This window comes from Canis lupus, chromosome 20, assembly GCF_048164855.1.
Source record: "Canis lupus baileyi chromosome 20, mCanLup2.hap1, whole genome shotgun sequence".
NCBI classification, from domain to species: domain Eukaryota; kingdom Metazoa; phylum Chordata; class Mammalia; order Carnivora; family Canidae; genus Canis; species Canis lupus.
Genome location: NC_132857.1, coordinates 55,983,839 through 56,004,958, shown reverse-complemented (window position 1 = coordinate 56,004,958; position 21,120 = coordinate 55,983,839).

The following is a 21,120-nucleotide window of genomic DNA, read 5'->3' as shown; positions in this document are numbered from 1 at the left end:
CAGGTACACAACTGGAAGTGCAAGTTTAGATTTCAGAGGACAGAGCCACGCAGAGTTAGAAGTCTGAGACTTACACAACATGACAATGACTGTTAGGGCTTTGGAAACAGACCAAACCATGGCGGAGAGCGTGTAGAACAGCACTTTCAGCCTCAACCGCCCATTGGAGTTAATATCGTACCATTCCACGTCTCAGCTGTGATACTTCCCGCCTGACACTTCCCATCTCCCTCTCATGTGTGTAGAACTTTCTATCAGTACGATCCTGCTTGCCTGGCCCCACATCTAGTCATCGTGCATCCATCTTTCACTTCTTCATTCTTCATAAACTCTACCTTAAAATGCTATTATCTTTGCTTTGAAGAGTCAGAGAGCTTTGCTCTCTTAAAATGCTATTATCTTTGCTTTGAGAGCTTTTAAGAAAATTAGAGGAGAAAATCGTATTCTTTTATATGTACACATTTATCATTTTGCATGCTTCTCATTTCTTTCCATACACCTGTTTCCAAATGGTTCCATTTCTCTTCAACCAGAAGCATTTAGTTGTACAATTGTACAATTTACTGGCTACATATTCTCTCAGCTTTCATTTACCTGAGAATGTCTTCATTCCAGTCACTTTTTTTTAAAGAAATATATTCACTAGATATAAGATACGGGATAAAAAAGTTTGGGTTGTGGGATGCTTGGGTGGCTCAGTCAGTTGAGCATCCAACTCTTGGTTTCAGTTCAAGTCAGAATCTCAGAGTTCTGGGATTGAGTCCCATGTCAGGCTCCACACTCAGTGGGGAGTCTGCTTCTTGCTCCCTCTTCTTCTGCCTCTCCCCCTGCTCTCTCTCTCTCTCTCTGTATCTAAAATATATAAACAAATCCCTAAAAAAAAAAGAGAGAAAATTTTGAGTTCTTCCTTTCCCCTCACCTTCAGAACTTTCAAGATGGCATTTCATAGTGTGTTGGTCTGCATTGTTTTTGATAGAGACCAACTGTCATTTATCTCATTTTCCTCTGGAATGTGACAGTTCTCATTGGCTGCTTTCAAGATTATCTCTTAATCTTTGGGTTTCAGCAGTTTGACCATGATATGCTTAAGTGTGGTTTTCTTTGTATTTATCTGCTTAGAGATCATGGAGTTTCTTGAATATCTAAGTTGACGTTTTTCATCAAATTTGAGAGATTTAGACCATCATTTAAAAAATTCTTTCTGGGGATCCCTGGGTGGCTCAGCAGTTTAGCACCTGCCTTTGGCCCAGGGCGTGATCCTGGAGTCCCGGGATCGAGTCCCACGTCGGGCTCCCAGCATGGAGCCTGCTTCTCCCTCCTCCTGTGTCTCTGCCTCTCTCTCTCTCTCTATGTCTATCGTAAATAAATAAATAAATAAATAAATCTTTAAAAAAATTAAAAAAAAATTCTTTCCTACCACATACTCTTCTCATTTTTGGACTCCAATTACACATATATTAGACCATTTGCTGTGCTCTATGGAGCCCCAAGGCTGTGTTCATTTGCTTCCATCTTTTTTCTGTGTTCTCCAGATTACTTGTCTTTAATCTCACTCTCTATTCTGCTATCTTCAATCTGATATTAATTCTACCCAATGATTTTTATTTAAGTTATTGTAATTCTTTAGTTCTAGATTTTCAGAAATTATATGATATAGAAGGAGAGATGGAAGGTGCAGAAGAGAAGGGAAATGGGATCTAGTAAAAAAGAGGTAAGATTTACTTTAGTATTTCCATAATGAAATAGAGTAAGAAGACAAGACAGGTGCAGATGAAGATTGACTTAGATTCAGAACTCCGTTCAATAGCTTCTGATTTCTCAGTGAAATACGAAGCATGTTGTCAACTGGAAAGGAAAGCAGAAGCTTGAGATAGAAGATAGTAATGAATTCCTATCTTCAAAAGTAAAAAGTTTTCTTTATTAGGCACATGAGCACAGCTTGCTATATGAAGATCATTTTCATGATTTTTTCACAATATTGAGCTACATAAATGGAGAGAATTGAAAGTTTTGCAGTGAAGTGTGATGGAGCTAGAGTGTGGCAACAGGCTTAAGTGCACTGGATACCCACAATAGGGATAAATTAATAAATGGATAGAAAACAAAGCGAAGACACAAAGGAACTGATTGCTTGTGAGAAAGTGTTAGGATCACTGAAGTGAAAATCATGATGGGTTTAAAAACCAGTGGCAGTGAGGGTAGAGGTGCCAGGAAGGCATGGGAGCCGTCAAAGGATGGGGTGTTTAAAACTGAGAATTTTAATTTGGTAGTTTCTAAGTGAATAGACATTTACGCTATGAACATGAGAGGAGTTTGTGATGGAATAAGTCGAGGAACTGAGATGTTAGGGTGTCAAGTGAATAACAGGGCTCGGGGAGGTGAGAAATTCCATGAGGCAAAAGGTAAATCAGGTATATGGAAAGGATGTTAGAGGGAGGAGAGAAACTGGATATACCAAGCAGTATGTAGAAGAGTCCAGGTGATGATGGATACTTGGAAAAGAAAAATGGGACTTCTGGAAAAATCTAATATAAATAGAGACAAAACATGATGGGACAGGTTTTGAAGGTCCCTGAGAAGCTGAGAACCCACTTCTAGAATTATGGACCTAAATATTTAGTTCCTTTTAGATAGAAAGCATTCTGGCAGCAAAATGATCTGTGAAAACTATGAGCAATTCTTCCTAAGGTCTCTGACACAGACTTGGGTAAGCTGATGATAAACTCTACTTCAATAGTGACATCTAATCTACCAATCTACTTTTTAAATTCACATCACCTATCTAACTTTGAGGTTCCCCAACTATCCCTAAACCAGGTCAACATAATAAATTTAAAAATGTATAGATGGAGATTTGTTTTTCAATTTAAAGGAGAACTTAGTCTTAGAACTATTTTTATCAGTCAACATGCATCTGGGTTTGTTCAGGAACGAAGCAGCAGCATGGACACAGAAGCCTATCACTCAAGTATAGTCTGGAGAAACTTACTGTACTCTTCATATTTTAGATCAGTGAAGTGATATTGAAGAGGAACATATATGTTAGAACTTGAACTCATATGTACTACGCAGCTGCTTAAGAAAGCAGCCCAGCCTCCTTCACACTTGCATGCTAAACAAGCAAACTACAATATGGATTTTTAAAAATCTCTTTATGATACAAAGGAAGAGCAATAAACTGATCATCTCATATACCTCTACCCAGAAGGATGCTTTAAAAGTGAAGCCAGTCACAATTATCGTAAAACAGTTACTCATTCCATGTACTCCAAGTTTTTGACAATTTGTATTTTGATATCTTTATTTACCTATTTATTTTTTTGGTCTCCCCTGCCACTCTTTGAGCAGAATCTGTTGTTATAAAGACCAATAAAACCTTGTTTATGTCTTCAGTGCCTGACATATAGCATGTATTTAAAAAAGGATTTGTTGAGTGAATGGATGTAGGCAAGCAAAGAAGACAACTAATATATCTGGTAAGGAAATTAAAGCTGTAACCTCTTAAATCCAAGATCTCTGATAGAATAATAGCTCGTCTCCTCCATCTGTTTCTCACAAAAAGAGTTAAAATAATGCCATGAGTAAGAAAAATGGTCAGATCCACTCTTAACACTAAGTTTTGAAGAGCACTGCCCTGAAAAAGAGAGTCTTAATGCTTCCAGGACAAAGAAAGTAAAGAGAATTTACTGACTCCTAAAAATGTGCCAAGGAGTTGACTAGATCCAAATGTTATAAGAGTTTTTCCAAATAAAAAAAAGAGGAGGGGGGATCCCTGGGTGGCGCAGCGGTTTAGTGCCTGCCTTTGGCCCAGGGCGTGATCCTGGAGACCCGGGATCGAGTCCCACGTCGGGCTCCCAGTGCATGGAGCCTGCTTCTCCCTCTGCCTATGTCTCTGCCTCTCTCTCTCTCTCTCTCTCTGTGACTATCATAAAAAAAAAAAAAAAAAAAGAGTGTTTCCAAGACTTGTAGAAATATGGAGGCATTTGATAGTTGGTCTCTGTCTTGGCTTGGGCTGCTGGAACAAAATGCCACAGACTAGGTGGCTTATAAACCACAGACATTTATTTCTCACAGTTCTGGAGGGCACATTCTGGTAATGGCCCTCCAGACTGAAGCCTACCATTGTATCTTCATTGTACCCTCACATGGCAGAAAGAGTGTGAGAGAGTCTTCTGGGGCCCCTTTATAACTAATAACTAACATATCACTAATCCTCTTATTTTATAACTAATTATAACTAGTTAATTATAACTAATCCCATTCATGAAGATTCCACCCTCATGACCAATCACCTCCCAAAGGCCCCACCTCCAAATACCATCACATCGTCCATTACGATTTCAACATATGAATCTGGGGGTGGGGGTGGGGACATGTTCAGTCCATAACTGTCTCTAGTGACATTACATGGAGCATAGCATGTCTTGGCGTATCAGAGATTCACTCTAGGGTGACAAAACAGAGTGTCGCAGTTGACACTAGCTGCACGATTGGGAGTTTCTGGTCCCGTCCTCTCCTCAGGGCTGCTAATTCATACGTCTGTGTGTACAAACGGCTTTTTCAGTTACTTTGATGGAAATCAGAAAGGGACAAATTGTATTTCAGTTCAAGGGGAAGGAGGAAGGAGGTATATGAACATTCACTGTTAAAGGAAAAAAATGTTGTGAGTTGGCAATATATTCAACATACAGGAATCATTGTATCAGAGACAGTAAAGGACAAAATCCAGATTTTGCCTCCACGAGCGATCCAGCTAGGCTGCCCAAACGGTAGCAGTGGCAACATAACCCTTGTGCTCCCCCCTCACCCCACACACACACACGTCTGCGATCACCAAGTTCTTCCCTGCACGGGCCTCTGCAGCCCCAGCACTTTGCACCGATTTGTCTATTCCCTTTGTGGCCATAACAGTGTTTTCATACACAGGAGTCCTGTTTTTCTCATTATCATAAAGATTTACAAAAGGAGGAGATGTGCTTCCTCCTTTTCTTCTCTTTCCTCTGTGCCTCTGCCTTTCCTTTGACTTTCCAGGCTTCTTTCCAACTTTCTATGTAGTTTCCAAAGGGCTGGTCTTAATTCCTCAGTCTCTATTTACTACCATATCCTCCTCCTCACCCTGAACTTCCTGGTCCTCTCAGAATCAGAAGACTTTATTGGGTAAAGGGAAAAGCATTCCGCACAGAAGCAACAGCAAGAATGATCTTGGAGGAGGGTACGAGTTTACTTAACCCTAGCTCTTCTTCAGTGTCTCCCTGTGAGAAAATGGTGGTTTTGTTTTAAAATGCTCTTCACCCTGGGGCAGAAAAAGTGTCAGGCCTTGGACTGAAAAGCAAAGGATCACACCTGATCTCAAGGAGGTGGGAAAAGAAGGGCTCATTCTAGACGTTACATGAAGCCAAGACTAGAAATCCCTTGAACCCATCTACCTGCCATGGCACCGTAGCAATGTCCTTAGAACCCCAAAGGACTGGCAACTTTTGGAGCCCCGTTCTGGGGAGGCTTGGAATGACTTTAAATGAGCAAAACAATTGAAAGTAAAGACTTCAGATAGAGACGCAATAGAAGATGAAGATGAATAGATGATCGGTGGCCCCGGATCACCAAAACTCTCTTCTTTAGCGGACAATTATCACCCCAGGCTGCCAGGTGCTGTGCATGTCTCCACGTCACTGCAGTTTCGAGCAATGGCTGGCATGGCCCCAGGAGGCCTGATCATCCGTGGCCAACAGGGTAAAGGCAGCAACAACTGCCCCCAGACAGAAAGGGCTCTTAGCGTACTGAGCGGCCTTCCTGGACGTCTGTCAAAGAGAAGATTATATATGTAAGATGATCAAATCAGGCCTCAACCTGGGGCAGAGTGAATACTGCTGGCGTTCTCGGAGAGATCCCGGGAAGGAGAACCCGTGAGAGAGAAGAATGATGGTATTTGTGATAGACGGAAAGAGACTCCACGGCATTTCGTATGGACATTGAAAGTGATGAGCTGCCATTCCATACCCTGAGCCGAAGCTGTGGCTGCCCCGCCGGTAGCCGCCGGCCGGACCCAGACGTCACCTGCAGACAGTTCCTGCACCCAGCAGAGCTCCGGGCAGCTCTCTCTGGAAGGAGAAGGAGCGTGTTCAGTCGGCGCGCAGGGCAGCCCAGAAGGCCTGGAGTTCACACCCACGAGTGACCTCAGCCAACAGAGTGTGAGAATTGCTGGAAAAATGCCTCCAGTTCCTCACTCCTCAAGGAGACCATCCCGAGGTGTGACCCACACTGCTTGTCCTAAGTCCCAGGGACATTGCCTCCCAATTGCCCAAGAGGTCACCTGCTAATTCATGTTCTCCTGGATAGATCTGCCCTCTTCCCTGTCCTGCTTCCCCACTCCTTTCAGTGCTTCCTGAGACTAGTTCTTCTCTGGCAAGGGAAGGGCACCCACGCAAGTTCCTTTTTCAGGGTTTGCTTTTTGGGAAAACAATTAAAACTTGGGGAAACAAAATTTAAAACAGCGTAAACTGTGAAGAGGGATCTATCTGTTTAATCTCTGTGTAGACCTGGCTCTCCACTAGACTCCGCTCTTTGGGGAAAGGAACTGTGTATTTCTGGCACCTTCCACATCCTCATACTTGTCAGGATCTTAAACATTTGCTGAATAAATGAACGAGGTACTGGAAAATACCCATTTAAACTCGCACAAATTCAGGTTCTGATTCAAGAAGGTGATGTTGGGGGATCCCTGGGTGGCTCAGCGGTTTAGCGCCGCCTTCAGCCCGGGGCCTGATTCTGGAGACCCAGGATCGAGTCCCACATCTGGCTCCCTGCATGGAGCCTGCTTCTCCCTCTGCCTGGTCTCTGTCTCTCTCTCTCTCTCTCTCTCTCTCTGTCTCATGAATAAATGAATAAAAAATCTTAAAAAAAAAAAAAAAAAACAAGAAGGTGATGTTGGAAGCCTGCCTCCATTCCTCCCACACACACAGTGAGTCGATACCTACAGATGGAAGTTTCCTCTGGGAAAACAAAAAACAAAAAAAACAACAACCAACCACTGAGAAGGGAGAAGAGGCTGGGACGCAATCCTGGTATGAACCCCACTCCTGGCCCAGCACCTTGCAGTTGGAAGGGAACCCAAAACCGAGAGGTTGTCTTTGAGGAGCCAAGGGTTGCAGCCCCGTTTGGGGCACCCCGGCCTTTAAGACTTGCAGCTCTGCGGACCAGCAGGGCTCTCATCCGCAAAATCCACCCACCCGCAAGGCCCAGGAGGCCGCGGCCATCCGGGCAGCAGCTCCTACAGGGCCTGTGCGGGACGCGGCGGCCCCGGCCCGGCTCCGACCGGGCAGGCGGCCTGCCTGGGGCCGACAGAGGCTCCCCGGCTTAGCCTGGCGCGGCCCGAGAGGCAGACAGCTACCCTCACTCTCATTTACGGCAGCTGCCCGAACCCTCTGGAATCAGACACGGGCCGGCACCATCTTTCTCTCTTTATTCTTCTTTTTCCTTTTTTGTTTCTCTCCTTTTCTTTCCTCTCCTTTGAGTAGGTGCCACCTTCACCTCGTCCCTCTGCCAAGCTCCGGGACACCAGTATCTCCCAGGGAGGAGCTTGCACACCCGCGCCCCACGCGTGCAGCCCTGGGTCACCGGCCGGGAGGCCGTGGAGGGGGCCTTCCCGGGTCCTGTGGGACGGTACCGACTGGCATCACCCACCCCCGAGGCCCGGGGCTCCCTCCCGGCTCCCGCGGGACTCTCAGCGGCGGGGGCGGCTCCTCACAGCTCCTGGGCCGCGGCCTTCCCGGGAGCTGGTGCTCAGGGCTCGGCCTGCACCCGTGGGCCGTCCTTCCCGGAGATCTGGGGGGGGGGGTAGCTGCAGGCCCTCGGGCACGGCCCCCTCGTCGCCCTCCAGAGTGCCCGGGTCTCATGGAGCGGAGCTCTTATACGCGCCTGGTGCCCTGTTTTCTGCGGCAGCCACCCGGGGACACCCCTTTCCGGCCACTCTCCGGGGGCCAGCAGGTGACTTGCCTTCTGGGTCCCGAGAGGCTGCACCAGTCACCGCCTGTTCCTGGCAGCCTATCACCCCCAGGGCCCTGGGCCAAGACAGGAGAGTGAAACGCGCCTCCTGACTCTCTGCGAAGGCTCACCTGCCTGTCCAGGTGCCTTGGGCCTCGAGCGTGGCTCACATCTAGGGGCCTAATTCGCTGCTCTTTGGGAACTGAGGCCGGTGGACGTCACCTTTGCACGATCCTCTGCCTTGCTGCAGCTCACCGCTATCTCCGAAAGAGAAGTTTACGCTCTCCTCCACGGCCCCGATTTCTGTGACCGCCACCCAAGGGGACACCTCCAGATCACCTGGCTCTGCCAGCCAAAGGGACGGACGCCTGCAGGCCCACAGGATTGTATACGTTTGCCTACTTTAAAAGCTGCTTCCTGAGGATCCGGCTTCTAACTAGCCTGAGTCTAGATGTTGAGATCCTCCCCTCGGGGACACTGACGGGTCTCGGCAGGTCTTCAACGACTGGGAATGTGCTATTAAAAACAAAGTGGGCTGCCTGGACAATCACAAAAATCCAAGAGACAACCGAGAGCTGAGACAGGTACAACAGGAGACCATCCCTTCAAGACTTCAAGACTGGGAGACGTGGTTGTGTTCATCTACTGTGTGGAAACCAACGAAGAGCCAAGCAAAATGGAAAAAAAAAAAAAAAAAGTTCCAAATGAAAAAACAAGATAAAACCTCAGGAAGAAAACTCAGTGAAACAAAGATAAGTAGTTTACCCGATAAAGAGTTCAAAGTAACGGTCCTAAAGATTCGGAACTTGGGAGAAGAAAAGGTAACCTATCATGCTTTCCTTCTGATACGCCCAATGCTCAGTTTATTGGGTAAAAAAGCAAACTGGTGGGATCCCTGGGTGGCGCAGTGGTTTGGCGCCTGCCTTTGGCCCAGGGAGCAATCCTGGAGACCCGGGATCGAATCCCACGTCGGGCTCCCGGTGCATGGAGCCTGCTTCTCCCTCTGCCTGTGTCTCTGCCTCTCTCTCTCTCTCTCTCTCTCTGTTTGACTATCACAAATTTAAAAAAAAATAATTAAAAAAAAAGCAAACTGGTGATAATTATTGTAGCCAATGAAAAGTAGTAGCTACTTTGACAAAAAGACATCCACTTAGTTTTTTGAGAAGCAAAGATGACCTCCGAGCCTAAGCCTACTGGGGTTCACCGAGGGGTTGTTCAACACACACACGACCTCCCGGTGTCATACAAGGCAACACCAAAACCATGCATGCAGTGAAGGCATACACCACGGCTTAGGCAAAGCGCCTTTTCATTTCAGACAAACGCATTCAGCAAAGCCCATGCTGGCTGGTGGAAGACACTCAGAGAGCACACACTAGCTGGTAATACCTGGCAGCCGTCAGAGCGGAGACATGTCTCAGACCCCATGCTGAAAGACAATAAATAGCTCCAAAGATAATTTCTATTGCTTCCTGCTCGCATAATATTTGCATCTTTCTCTTTGTACCACCCGCCCCCCCGCCATGAGCATTTGTAATAGGTCAAAGAATGGTCTGACACCAGTACACTCTTGGTTTTTCAGGCTTTACTATGTCTTATATAATTATTTTTAAATTATTTTTGAGGTCAATGGACCATAATCTGCCATAGGAGGTGGGGAGTCTCTTAAATGCAGTAGGCATGGAGGCCTGGGAAACAGACTATAAACCAAAGAGAAGAAAAGGAAGACTCCTTCTCTTCTCTGTGCCAGGTTCAAAGGGGTCCTCAAATAATTAAAGCATGAATACGCCCAGGGGAGTTCTGGAGGTTGAGATGTTGTGGGCCAGGTAGAGAATGGGCAGGTGAGCCACCATGAGCTGGCTGCTGGCACAGTGAAGCAAGCCAGGCGCGTGTCGGGCCCCCGTGGTGTGACCCTGTGCAGCCACTTTGAGTATCAGTGGTCAGTCATCCTGTGTTGTACCTCTTCCCCAAGATCATCTTTCAATGAAGTTTTGCTCAAACCTGCCAGTATGGTCGTCACTCTGGAGGATGAAAGGAGAGGACTCATATGGGGGGCCACGCCCTGCTCTCCAAGTCCTGAGGGGTATTAAGGGGATTGGTCAGTAGAGCAGGCTGCCTTGGGGGGGGGGTGAGGGACAAAGGGGAGTTAGAGAAGAACTTAGGGAACCAGTTCCTACAGAAAAGCACTTTGGGAGAGTTTTTGAAAATAGCTAAAATCACTTTCATTGTTGGTCCCCAAGTCCCTCCAAGGGGGTGTGCTGGGCCTTTCACGGGGGTCTTTGGTTATATGCAGTCGCAGCTATTTGCTTTGATTGGTGATGTGCACACGATACTCCTCAAGAGAAACCTCCAGTAGCAGGCCAGCTAGAGGTGACTGCTCCCTCTCTTGAGTGTCCATCGCAAATGTTGTCTAGACACTTCTCCTCTCCTATTTGGTGGGAAAGAACAAATATTTCTTGATTATGGTGCTGGTTCATTACAATCACCAAGGTTAATGATTTGTTGATTTAAACTAGTATGATGTGTTTGTATTAATCATTATGGTCTAGGAGCAAATATTAAGGAATTTGAACTTTCAAACATCTACTTGAATTTCTCCTTGACCTTGGCATTTGAAAATGTAATTCATCAATCTATAAATTCTTTATTGCCATTTGGACCTCAACTAATGGGACTTTTGCCTTTTATTTAAATCTGTTAGGGTTAATCAGTGGGTGCTAAATCCTAATTTTCTTGATCAATCTCTAGAGCCTCTTTTCTCTAGCCCAACCATAACAAAACCTACACATAGATTTTTGAAATGCATTGAAATTTGAATACTGAATGAGACAGCATTTCTGAAATTTTGATCTTGGAATGCTTTTCTGAGAAAGCTCTTACACACTGATAGTCCAAATCTCTTAACCTTCAGAGAGCAAGAGAGACAACCCCTTAGCCAGCCCTTGGCCTAATTCAGTTGAGTCCCAGGGCTGACATTATTTATTGAAACATAAGCAGTTGGTTGGATGAATGCCCAGGGGCCTTGGCGTGTAGGTACTTAAATAAATCAAATGATCCAGAAAACTGGTATTATATGAGACCTCCACTTGAACTGCCACTCCCCCCATACCCACTGGTAAATCCAAAAGACAGGGAGGACCCTCACCCATTATAAGGGACAGCAAGGCCAAGCAGAATGAGGGGAGAGGGCCAGCCAGGCATGTCCAGTGGTAAGTGACATGGAGACCTTGTAATAACATCATGGTAGGAGGAGAAGGAGGCCCTCCCACTGAAATGAGAAATGCTCATTCATAGGTTATTTCTGTGCAAACCGAACTTCTAGAATGCAGGCTGCTCCTCAGCACCTTGCCCTGAAGCTTTACCGAAGCACACACCACAGGGTCAGGCCGAGGCAAGAACTTACGTTTCTAACCAGGTTTTGGTTTTCATGAGTTCTATCATTTTCCTAAACACCCTTATCCCCTGTGGTTTGGTTTTCAAAAATCTGGTTATCTTGCAGCCAGATATTTCTCAGAAATTTTCTCCTAGGAGAACTAAATCCTACTTGAGTATAATAAAGAAATGCAACCCCACCATCTAAAAATTCAGGATACAGACAAAAAGGCCTAGCTGAATATTGACCAGACAAAGCTATCTTGTGTATTCCTTGCTTTAATATTCTTTCTTAAAGCAAACCTTATCAGTTTCGCTTTTGTTCTCCGTTAGTAAGACGCACCAGCAAGCTCAACAGGAGATTGGAAATGCTGCATTACGATATTTGGGTCATAAGTCTCCAAAAGTGGAACCACATCTCTCTCCCAATTTAGCATGGATACTTGGGGAGACCAATGGATGTTATAATCAATTATCACAATAGCAACGCCAGCAAACAGGCAGTGAGTTACAGCTTGAATACACTCAAGGTGGACTTTACCTCCATGAGATTTAATTAAATGCTTTACGTATAAATAAACTCACACGTTCTAATTCCCTATTGCAGTCAGAGTAACCCTGGGCTTGCAGCCTCCTGCTCTGCTGCGTGACTAGGTGTTGATTTGAAAACTGAGAGCAACTAATAGAAGCATCTTTTAAAAAGGCCCAAAGGAAAAGCAAGCATTCTGGGCTGTCCCCTCCATCGTCTCCTTGTGTCTCTGTGGATTTTATCCTCTTATAAACACAGCCCCTACGGTGCAGAACTTCAGGACACAGAACGTTTCCCACACCACTTCAAAAATTTTAAGCCACTGAAAATTTGATAGCTGGCACGTCCTGGTCTTCATTGAAATTCAATTATTGGTGGAATAAATTGGATGGTGGGAAATGTTGGGAGGTAAGAAGAGAGACCAAGAGAGAAAGAGGTCTCTGTATTGTCATGTTTAGCTTTAAAAAGAGCCTCCAAGGTGTGTCCTGGCATGTTATTGAGGGTCCTGACCAATCAGAGTACCTGGCCTACCCATCACCACGTACAAGGGCAACTGGCCCTGCCTCGCTGCCTCACAGAGAGAGAGAGAGCACCAGGGAGCCGGCTCTCGCCCCTGTGAGCTACACTCCCCTGGCCTACCCTTGGGCCGCAGTTCCCTGGACTGGGGTAGCAAACCTCCAAGGGCCGAGGGCCTATGTGGGAGCCTGGTGTAGAAATGACTTCCAAAGCACAGAAGCGCTAAGCAACTCAGATTGTGCAGCAGGCGTAAACGCGGAAAGGTCTTTAACTCCAGAGAGCCAGAGTCATGAAGGATTCAAATGTCTGCGTAAGCAGAAGCTACACAACAGACAGGGTCAGAGAGCCAGTCCTTAGGAGGAGGGACAGAATGAGAAGACACGAGAAAGTGGCATGATTGCAAAGTCACACTGAAGGCAGCGCAGAGGATCCACAGTCTCCTGCTTTCCAAGGGTCTTGAATCCTAGTGGGCCTCTAGTTCCTCAAAGAGACCTGGTTCAATCAGGTCTGTTACGCCGGGAGGATTGTTCCCTACACCTTAGAGCTTTCATGTGAGCCCTTTCCCCACAAATAAAAGCTAAGATGCAGGTAAGTTAGGCTAATGCCCTTCTGGTGGGCATATTAAAGTCTCCTTATGTGACAGGCAGCAAGGGCAGCATAGGAACCCTTGAGATGAATTTACTTTTAACTGTCAAGTGCAATAGAGCTGTTACCCATCAGCATCGTGAGATGGGGGGGGGGGGTAATTAAAACCAGCCTTTCAAGTAAGCATCATTGCAAAGGTTACAAAACACTGCAGTACTGCCAAACGTGGTGAAATCAATTTCCATTTTGTTGCAGCCTGTGTCACGCAGAGATTGCTGAAACCAGCAAAATGAGGAGCATTAATAATTGGTATTAATAGTATAAATTAATTTGCTTATTTGCCCAAAAGAAAATTAGCCAAACAATTAATTAATTATATGGAAGCCCCACACATTGCATAATATACAGCATACACTTCCTATCGTTTTCGAAAATGAAAACAAGCACTTGAGGTTTGAGGAAATCCAACCAGTCAAGGAAAACTGAGAATCTCTTTGTCAATAAAATGGAACCAGTTTGATGGGGGCACAGAAAGCACATCTTAGAGACTTCACAACCACAGAGGATATAAAGAGAATATATAATTATATTTATATAGAATATAATTGAATGGCTTAAAATACAATGGAGGTAACTCAGTCCATATTTGTTTGCAGCCCCTGCTGACTGCCAACACTTAAGAGCCGTAACTCGGTCCCTCTGCAATGCCGAGGAGGAGGAGGAGGAGGAGGAGGAGGAGGAGGAGGAGGAGGAGGAAGTAAGAAGCGCAAATGGGACAGCAAATGCTGGTAACTTGGAGTACTTTGTGAAAATTATCTCATGGATTCATTTCAATAGGTATTTATTGTTGGGCCAAGCCATGGTTTGCCTGCCACTGGCCCTATTACAGGAGTCAGCGCTGGGTGTGGTGGGAGGGGCAGGGAGTTGAGGACCTTCTCTGCTCATTTTTTGGGTCCTATCTCTTGCCACATGCCAGGCCACTCTGTTCCTGAAGGGCTAAGTTAAAGCCCTGAGGACGGTTGGGCTCTGGGCTCCTTTCCCTATTCCTCCTCCCTCTTGCCTGTTCATTTTTATTAAGGATTCTACGAGAGGTTGGTTTCTACCTGCTTCCAACAGAGGACAAATATATCGCAAGCTGGATACGATATCAGAGTCTTAGAAATTTATCATAAAAATCGAGCAGGACTTCAGTCTCCTGGAGCAATACCGGGGTGAGAAGAAGCGGATTCTCCAGCGGGGGCCGCAACAGCAGGGCCACTACCTATTCCTGCCTCCTAAAGAGTTCACCTTCGCGCCTACTGACCGACCACCCAGCATCATCCGCTCGTCCTCAGTCACAGGGAAGCACAGGGGACTCATTCGACCGCCTGGTCCCCAGGGTGTGTAGGATGTTAGGGCCCCAGGGATCCAGGCCCTGACCGCTCCTCGAGCTAGACTCTGCAGACAGCTGCAACGGCCACAGCTCCCCAGGTGTACGTCACCCGTCAGGTGGGCCATGACAGCCGCACGCAAGGTCCCCCCGAAGCCCAGCACACATTCCCAGAGCAAGTACGGAGAAGCTCCTCTGCACGTGGGGTTTTCTGTGCAAGACTCAGGTTGCGTTTCCCTTAGGGCGCCGCAGGCTGCTCTCAGTGAAAGAGGTAGATGCTTATCGGGATTCTGCACGTGCGCCCCGAGAGCTGCACCCCACATTCCTCAGTGCTGTCCTTGCATCATTAGCATACGCGGGCCTCCACGCCTGACAAGGGACCCTAAACCACTTCAGGTAATTGCGGTTCTGGACCAATTGATGCTGAAATGGAGAAGGCGTGGCCTTGCCCCTTGCCTGCTCCAAAAGTAGATAAAATCTAGCATTCTTGCTTTAAAAAAAAAAAAAAAATCAGTCAAGAAAGATCTGCCTCAAACTATTTGACTGTTTTCTCCCTAACCATGAACTCTTAGGTTTTTCCCAGGTTCCTTTGTTTGCAATACGTGCTTCATTATCTTATTTAATCACGGATTATCTTTCCACTTAATTAAACCCACTTTTCACTTTGAAACTTTGTATTAAAAAAAAAAATACAGATGTCATGTAGAATTATTTTACTAATCTATTATATCAATCAAATAATTGCTCCCTGCCCCCAGGTAAAGAGGAGACTTTGTTGATCAAAATTTCTCATGTCTTCCTCCAAATTCCAGGATTTTGAGAGCCGAGTAAGTACAAAAGACCCAGATTGTGAACGCTGCTGAAAAATCCCTTTCCAAAATCAGTGTCAGGCATTCGGATTTTTGATTAAATATGAGAAGACCCAGCAAAAGAAATGGGGGCTTACGTAAGGGAGGTGGGATGCTGTGCTCTCCCTTCACCTTTCCACTCAGGTGGAGCTTCCCGGCCCTGCTTGGGTCCCGCGTGGAAAGGCTTTCCTTGAGGTCCCATCACACCCCTGACAAAGAGGCCTCTTTGGTCCACTGGTTCTAGTTTAATTAGTTAAAATGGAGATAATTAATATTCAAGACCATCTCTAACTCAAGATTGATGTCATCATGGCTCTTAAAATATTTATTTATTTATTTTGACTCTTAAAATATTTAGAAATGACAAACGACTGCAGATCATTCTTCAGAGGGTGCGTGACTCCCAGGAGACACCGTCTCGGTGATTGATTTCCAGTTGGGTCCCGAGGGGTGGGGGCCCCAGACCTGGGGAGGGTGCCCCAGTGGGAGTGGGACTGAGTCCGCCGGGCACCGACTGCCTCAAGCAATCTAAGAGCAGCATCAAAGGAAAACACACTGGAAGCTTCCCCCGCTGGAGGGGTTCTCACCTCGGGCCTCGGGCACCCCAGGAGCCGGGAGTCCATCCGCTCAGGACCGAGCCCCAGGCTTGGAGAACCGCGTGTTTCCGGAGGGTTCGGGGCTCCGGTGCTGGGAGCACAGTCCTCAGGTCCCGGGTGGTCCACGCACCTCAGGAGTCGGGGCGGGGCGGGGCGGGGCGGGCCCCCCACCCCCCACCCCCCACCCCCCACCCCCCATCCCCGGTGCCGGGTCCCTGCCTCCCCCGGGTGGGCAGAGCCTGTTCCCTGGCCCGACGCGGGGGAGGGAAGCGGGTCTCCTGGAAAGCTCCGCAGGTGTGCAAGCCCCGCCCCCCCCCCCCCCCCCGCGGATGCGCAGCGCCCAGCAAGCGGCCTGGGGGCGCAGGGGGGCAGGGGGAGGGGGGCGCCCGGCTAGGTCCCCGCGCGCCTGCCCGGGTCGCGGTCCTGCAAGCCCTGCGGGGGGGGGATGTCCTGAGCCCCCGGCGGCTCCAGGCACAGGCGCCCCGAGGCCTCCCCCAGCCTGTGGGCGGCCCCCCCACGGCTCAACGGGGGGGGCTAGCGGGGGGGGCCTAGTGAGGGCGCCGCCCTCTCTGCGGGGGGGACTAGCGGGGGGGGGGCCTAGTGGGGGGCCGCCCTCTCTGCGGGGGGGGCTAGCTGGGGGGGCCTAGTGGGGGGCCGCCCTCTCTGCGGGGGGGGCTAGCGGGGGGGGCCTAGTGGGGGGCCGCCCTCTCTGCGGGGGGGGCTAGCGGGGGGGGGCCTAGTGGGGGGCCGCCCTCTCTGCGGGGGGGGCTAGCGGGGGGGGCCTAGTGGGGGGCCGCCCTCTCTGCGGGGGGGGCTAGCGGGGGGGGGCCTAGTGGGGGGCCGCCCTCTCTGCGGGGGGGGCTAGCGGGGGGGGCCTAGTGGGGGGCCGCCCTCTCTGCGGGGGGGGCTAGCGGGGGGGGGCCTAGTGGGGGGCCGCCCTCTCTGCGGGGGGGGCTAGCGGGGGGGGCCTAGTGGGGGGCCGCCCTCTCTGCGGGGGGGGCTAGCGGGGGGGGCCTAGTGGGGGGCCGCCCTCTCTGCGGGGGGGGCTAGCGGGGGGGGCCTAGTGGGGGGCCGCCCTCTCTGCGGGGGGGGATAGCGGGGGGGCTGCCTTCTTTGCTGTGGAGGAGGGGGGTTAGCGGGGGGGCCTAGTGGGGGGGGGCTAGTGGGGGGCCGCCCTCTCTGCGGGGGGGGCTAGCTGGGGGGGCCTAGTGGGGGGCCGCCCTCTCTGCGGGGGGGGGCTAGCGGGGGGGCTGCCTTCTTTGCTGTGGAGGAGGGGGGTTAGCGGGGGGGCCTAGTGGGGGGGGCTAGTGGGGGGGCCGCCCTCTCTGCGGGGGGGGCTAGCTGGGGGGGCCTAGTGGGGGGCCGCCCTCTCTGCGGGGGGGGGCTAGCGGGGGGGCTGCCTTCTTTGCTGTGGAGGAGGGGGGTTAGCGGGGGGGCCTAGTGGGGGGGGCTAGTGGGGGCCGCGCCTGCGCCCACAGCTGTGGGGGGTCCTCGAGGTGATGGTAAATGGGGCAGCCGCGGCCCAGCCAGCCCCTCGGCCCCCCCGGCTCCTCGGCCCCCCAGTACCCCCTTGCGCCCTGGACCCCCGCCCCCGGCCCACCCCAGCCCCCGGCCCCCTTTGCCCCCTCGGCTCCCCCGGCCCCTTTAACCCCCTTGGCCCGCCCCCCGGCCCTCTCGGCCCCCGGCCCTCCGTCGGAAGCCGCTGTCCCTCTGGGTGGATTAATCCCCCTTTCTTTTTTATAACAAACCTACATCCTCTTTCCTGCCCCTGCTACTCCAGCTCCCATTGGAGACACATAGATATCTTAGATTTTATTTATTCATGAGACACACAGAGAGAGGCAGAGGCAGAGGGAGAAGCAGGCTCCACGCAGGGAGCCCGACGTGGGACTGGATCCCAGGACCCCGGGGTCACGCCCTGAGCTAAAGGCAGACGCTCAACCACTAAGCCACCAAGATGCCCCTCTCACTGGATATTTTTTGTTTTAAAGAATTTTTTTTTTTTTTTTTTTTTGAGAGAGAGAGAGAGAGAGAGAGGAATGAACAGCAGGAGGGGCAGAGGCAAAGATCTCAAGCAAACTCCCCACTGAGCAGGGAGCCCTATTCAGGGGCTTGATCTCATGACCCTGACAACAGGACCTGAGCTGAAATCAAGAGTTGGTGCTTAACCAACTGAACCACCCAGGTGCCCCCTCATTGGATATTTTGATACCAAAGTATTTTTCATCTTCTTGCTCACTAGTGGCAAATCAGTCTGAGGTCTGGGACACTTGGCCACCATTCCAGAACCCTGCAATGGACTAAAAAATTCGTGTAATGGACTAATGCTGGGACTGATTTCTTGGATTCTAGTTTTTAAATTACATTGGAGACACCAGAGTCAATTTAAATGCATAGGGCTTTCATGTTAGAACTCAAAAGTGAGGTGTTAGCATCTGGGCTTTCTGATCACCAGTGTCACTCCCATCTCTGTTCTCTAGTAATTCCCAAAGTGGCTGTGTATCAGAATCACCCCAGAGTTTGTTTTAAAAAATAGATTTTCTCGGGGATCCCTGGGTGGCTCAGCGGGTTGGCGCCTGCCTTTGGCCCAGGGAGCCATCCTGGAGTCCCGGGACCGAGTCCCATGTCGGGCTCCCTGCATGGAGCCTGCTTCTCCCTCTGCCTGTGTCTCTGCCTCTCTCTCTCTATGTCTATCATGAATAAAAAAAAAAAGAAAAAAAAAGATTTTCTCACTCAACTCTAACATAAAGAATGTGACTTTCTTTCTTTCTTTCTTTCTTTCTTTCTTTCTTTCTTTCTTTCTTTCTTTTCTTTCTTTCTTTCTTTCTTTCTTTCTTTCTTTCTTTCTTTCTTTCTTTCTTTCTTCTTTCTTTCTTTCTTTCTTTCTTTCTTTCTTTCTTTCTTTCTTTCTTTCTTTCTTTCTTTCTTTCTTTCTTTCTTTCTTTCTTTCTTTTTTTGGCAGGCTCCCTGAGTGAATCTCATGCAGCCACCAAGGACCCATTTACTGAAGACATTTGGGAAGCACTTCTATGGCCCCATTGGTTCTTGAACCTGTATGTGCATCAGAAACACCTGGAGGTCTTATTAAACTACAGACTGAGAAGGAGGGGGCAAGATGGCAGAAGAGTAGGGTCCCCAAGTCACCTGTCCCCACCAAATTACCTAGATAATTTTCAAATTATCCTGAAAACCTACGAATTCGGCCTGAGATTTAAAAAGAGAACAGCTGGAATGCTACAGTGAGAAGAGTTCGCGCTTCTATCAAGGTAGGAAGACGGGAAAAAATAAACTACAGACTGAACTCTCAGAGTTTCTGATTCAGTGGGTCTGGGATGGAGTCTGAGAATGTGCATTTCTAACAAGTTGCCAGGTGATGCTGATGCAGGATCTGGGACCACACTTTAAGAAGCGCGGTTCAAATCCAGGTTACTTGTGCATATATTTATTATTCATTAGCTTTTTTATTATGTAGCCAAAGACCAGGCTTCAGAGGAAGGAATTATCCTTGCAGATCAAGGGTAACACACCCGACTGAACATCATAATCACCCAGGAGCTTTTATTTTCTTTAATTTAACTTCAATTGTTGGCATTAGGCTTATGCTTTACCCCAGATCTACTGAATCCACATCTCTAGGATGCCCTGGTCATTTGTACTGTTTTGAAGTTACCCAGAAGGTTCTGAATATAAGAATTTGAAGACATTGCCTTAGATAAGCCAGACTTCTGAGTTATGAATAACTTATACTAAAAATTATCTGAAATTCAATTTTAATGGGGCATCCCACATTTTCAGCTGTACATCTGGCACCCCTACTCACTCAGCTGTATTTGTGAGTAGTTTATTTCCTCTGTGTGCTCTCTCTTTTGCTCAACACAGCCCTATTTCAAATGCTCAAGGGGGTGGTGGTGAGGAGTGAAATCTATGCAAACACCATGTGCAGGGTGAAGAGAAAATTAAGATGTTACCTCAGGAAAGACACACACACACACACACACAACTTCATTCATCTAGATAGCAGAAACAAAATCAGAAAGGAAAAAAACTACTGTCTGCTAATGGTTTTTTACCAGACGATTCGTCAATTAAACAGTCAAAAGAAACCCTGGGGAATAAAAAGACACCAAAGATGCTATTAAAATGTTCCAAGTGAAGCCATATATAATTAATTTCAAACAAGCATAAGCTATGAAAACTCAAATACTTCAAGGTGCTGAGTGAAAGGAGGGATAAATCTACATCAAGCTTCAAAACTGTTGCTTCCAGGTGAGTCTAAGATTAAGCCAGAGACAGGGAGATAATGATGTCTGCTCCCTCCCTGTTTTATTGGAAGCTAAAGAACCTTAAGAAGAGATGCTCCCAGTGCATCAAGGATGAGAAGAAACAGACAGCCCAGCACCTGACATCAGCACATAACAACTAAGAAACTGAATCGAAAGAGTGAAACAAAATCAAAACAGAGAGGAAAAATTCACTGATGCAGAAGACAAAGAATATAAGTGAAGTTATCTGGCAAACTACCGCACGGCCTGCATAACCGCCATAAGTACCATGGTCCCTCCAAAACAAGGTTTCTCTTGATGCTGTTTTATCATTTCATAGGTTAGGCATCAGCAAACTCTTACCGTAAAGAACAAGCAAATGGAATGTTTTAAACTTTGTAGGTCATACACTCTCTAGCATTTACTCATCTTGGCTGTTATGGCATGAAAGCGGCTATAGACACTTTGTAAATGAAGACATGACTGTGTTCCAATAAAACTTTATTCACAAAAATAGGTGGTTTGAATGCTTGTGTCCCTTCAAAATTCATATGTTGGAGCTTCAATTCCCAATGTGATGGCATTTGGATGTGAGGTCTTTGGTGGTTCATTAGGTCATGAACGTGGAGTCCTCATGAATGGGGTTAGAGCCTGATAAGGGGGCTAAGAGACCAGTGTCTCTCTGCCCTATGTGAATACAAGTAGGTGGTGGTCTGCAAACCAGGAAAAGGGCCCTCACCGATCTCAGCCCCCAGAACTGTAAGGATTAAATGTTTTTAAGCCACACAATCAATAGAGTATTTGTTATAGAAAACCAGCAGACTAAAAGTGGTAGGATATGTTTGGTTCATGGACCATAGTTTGCTGACCAGAGACAAGACCATGTGGCAAGGACAGCATCATTAACAGATTCTACAGAGCACTCAGTGTTCTGATGGTGGATGCTCAGCTCAAAACAAAAACAAAAACAAAAACAAAAACAAAAAACAAAAAATTCATTAGCTCATCACCATATATACAAGGGCAGAGTGTTTAAGGTCACTGCAACTATAAAGGCAGGAAA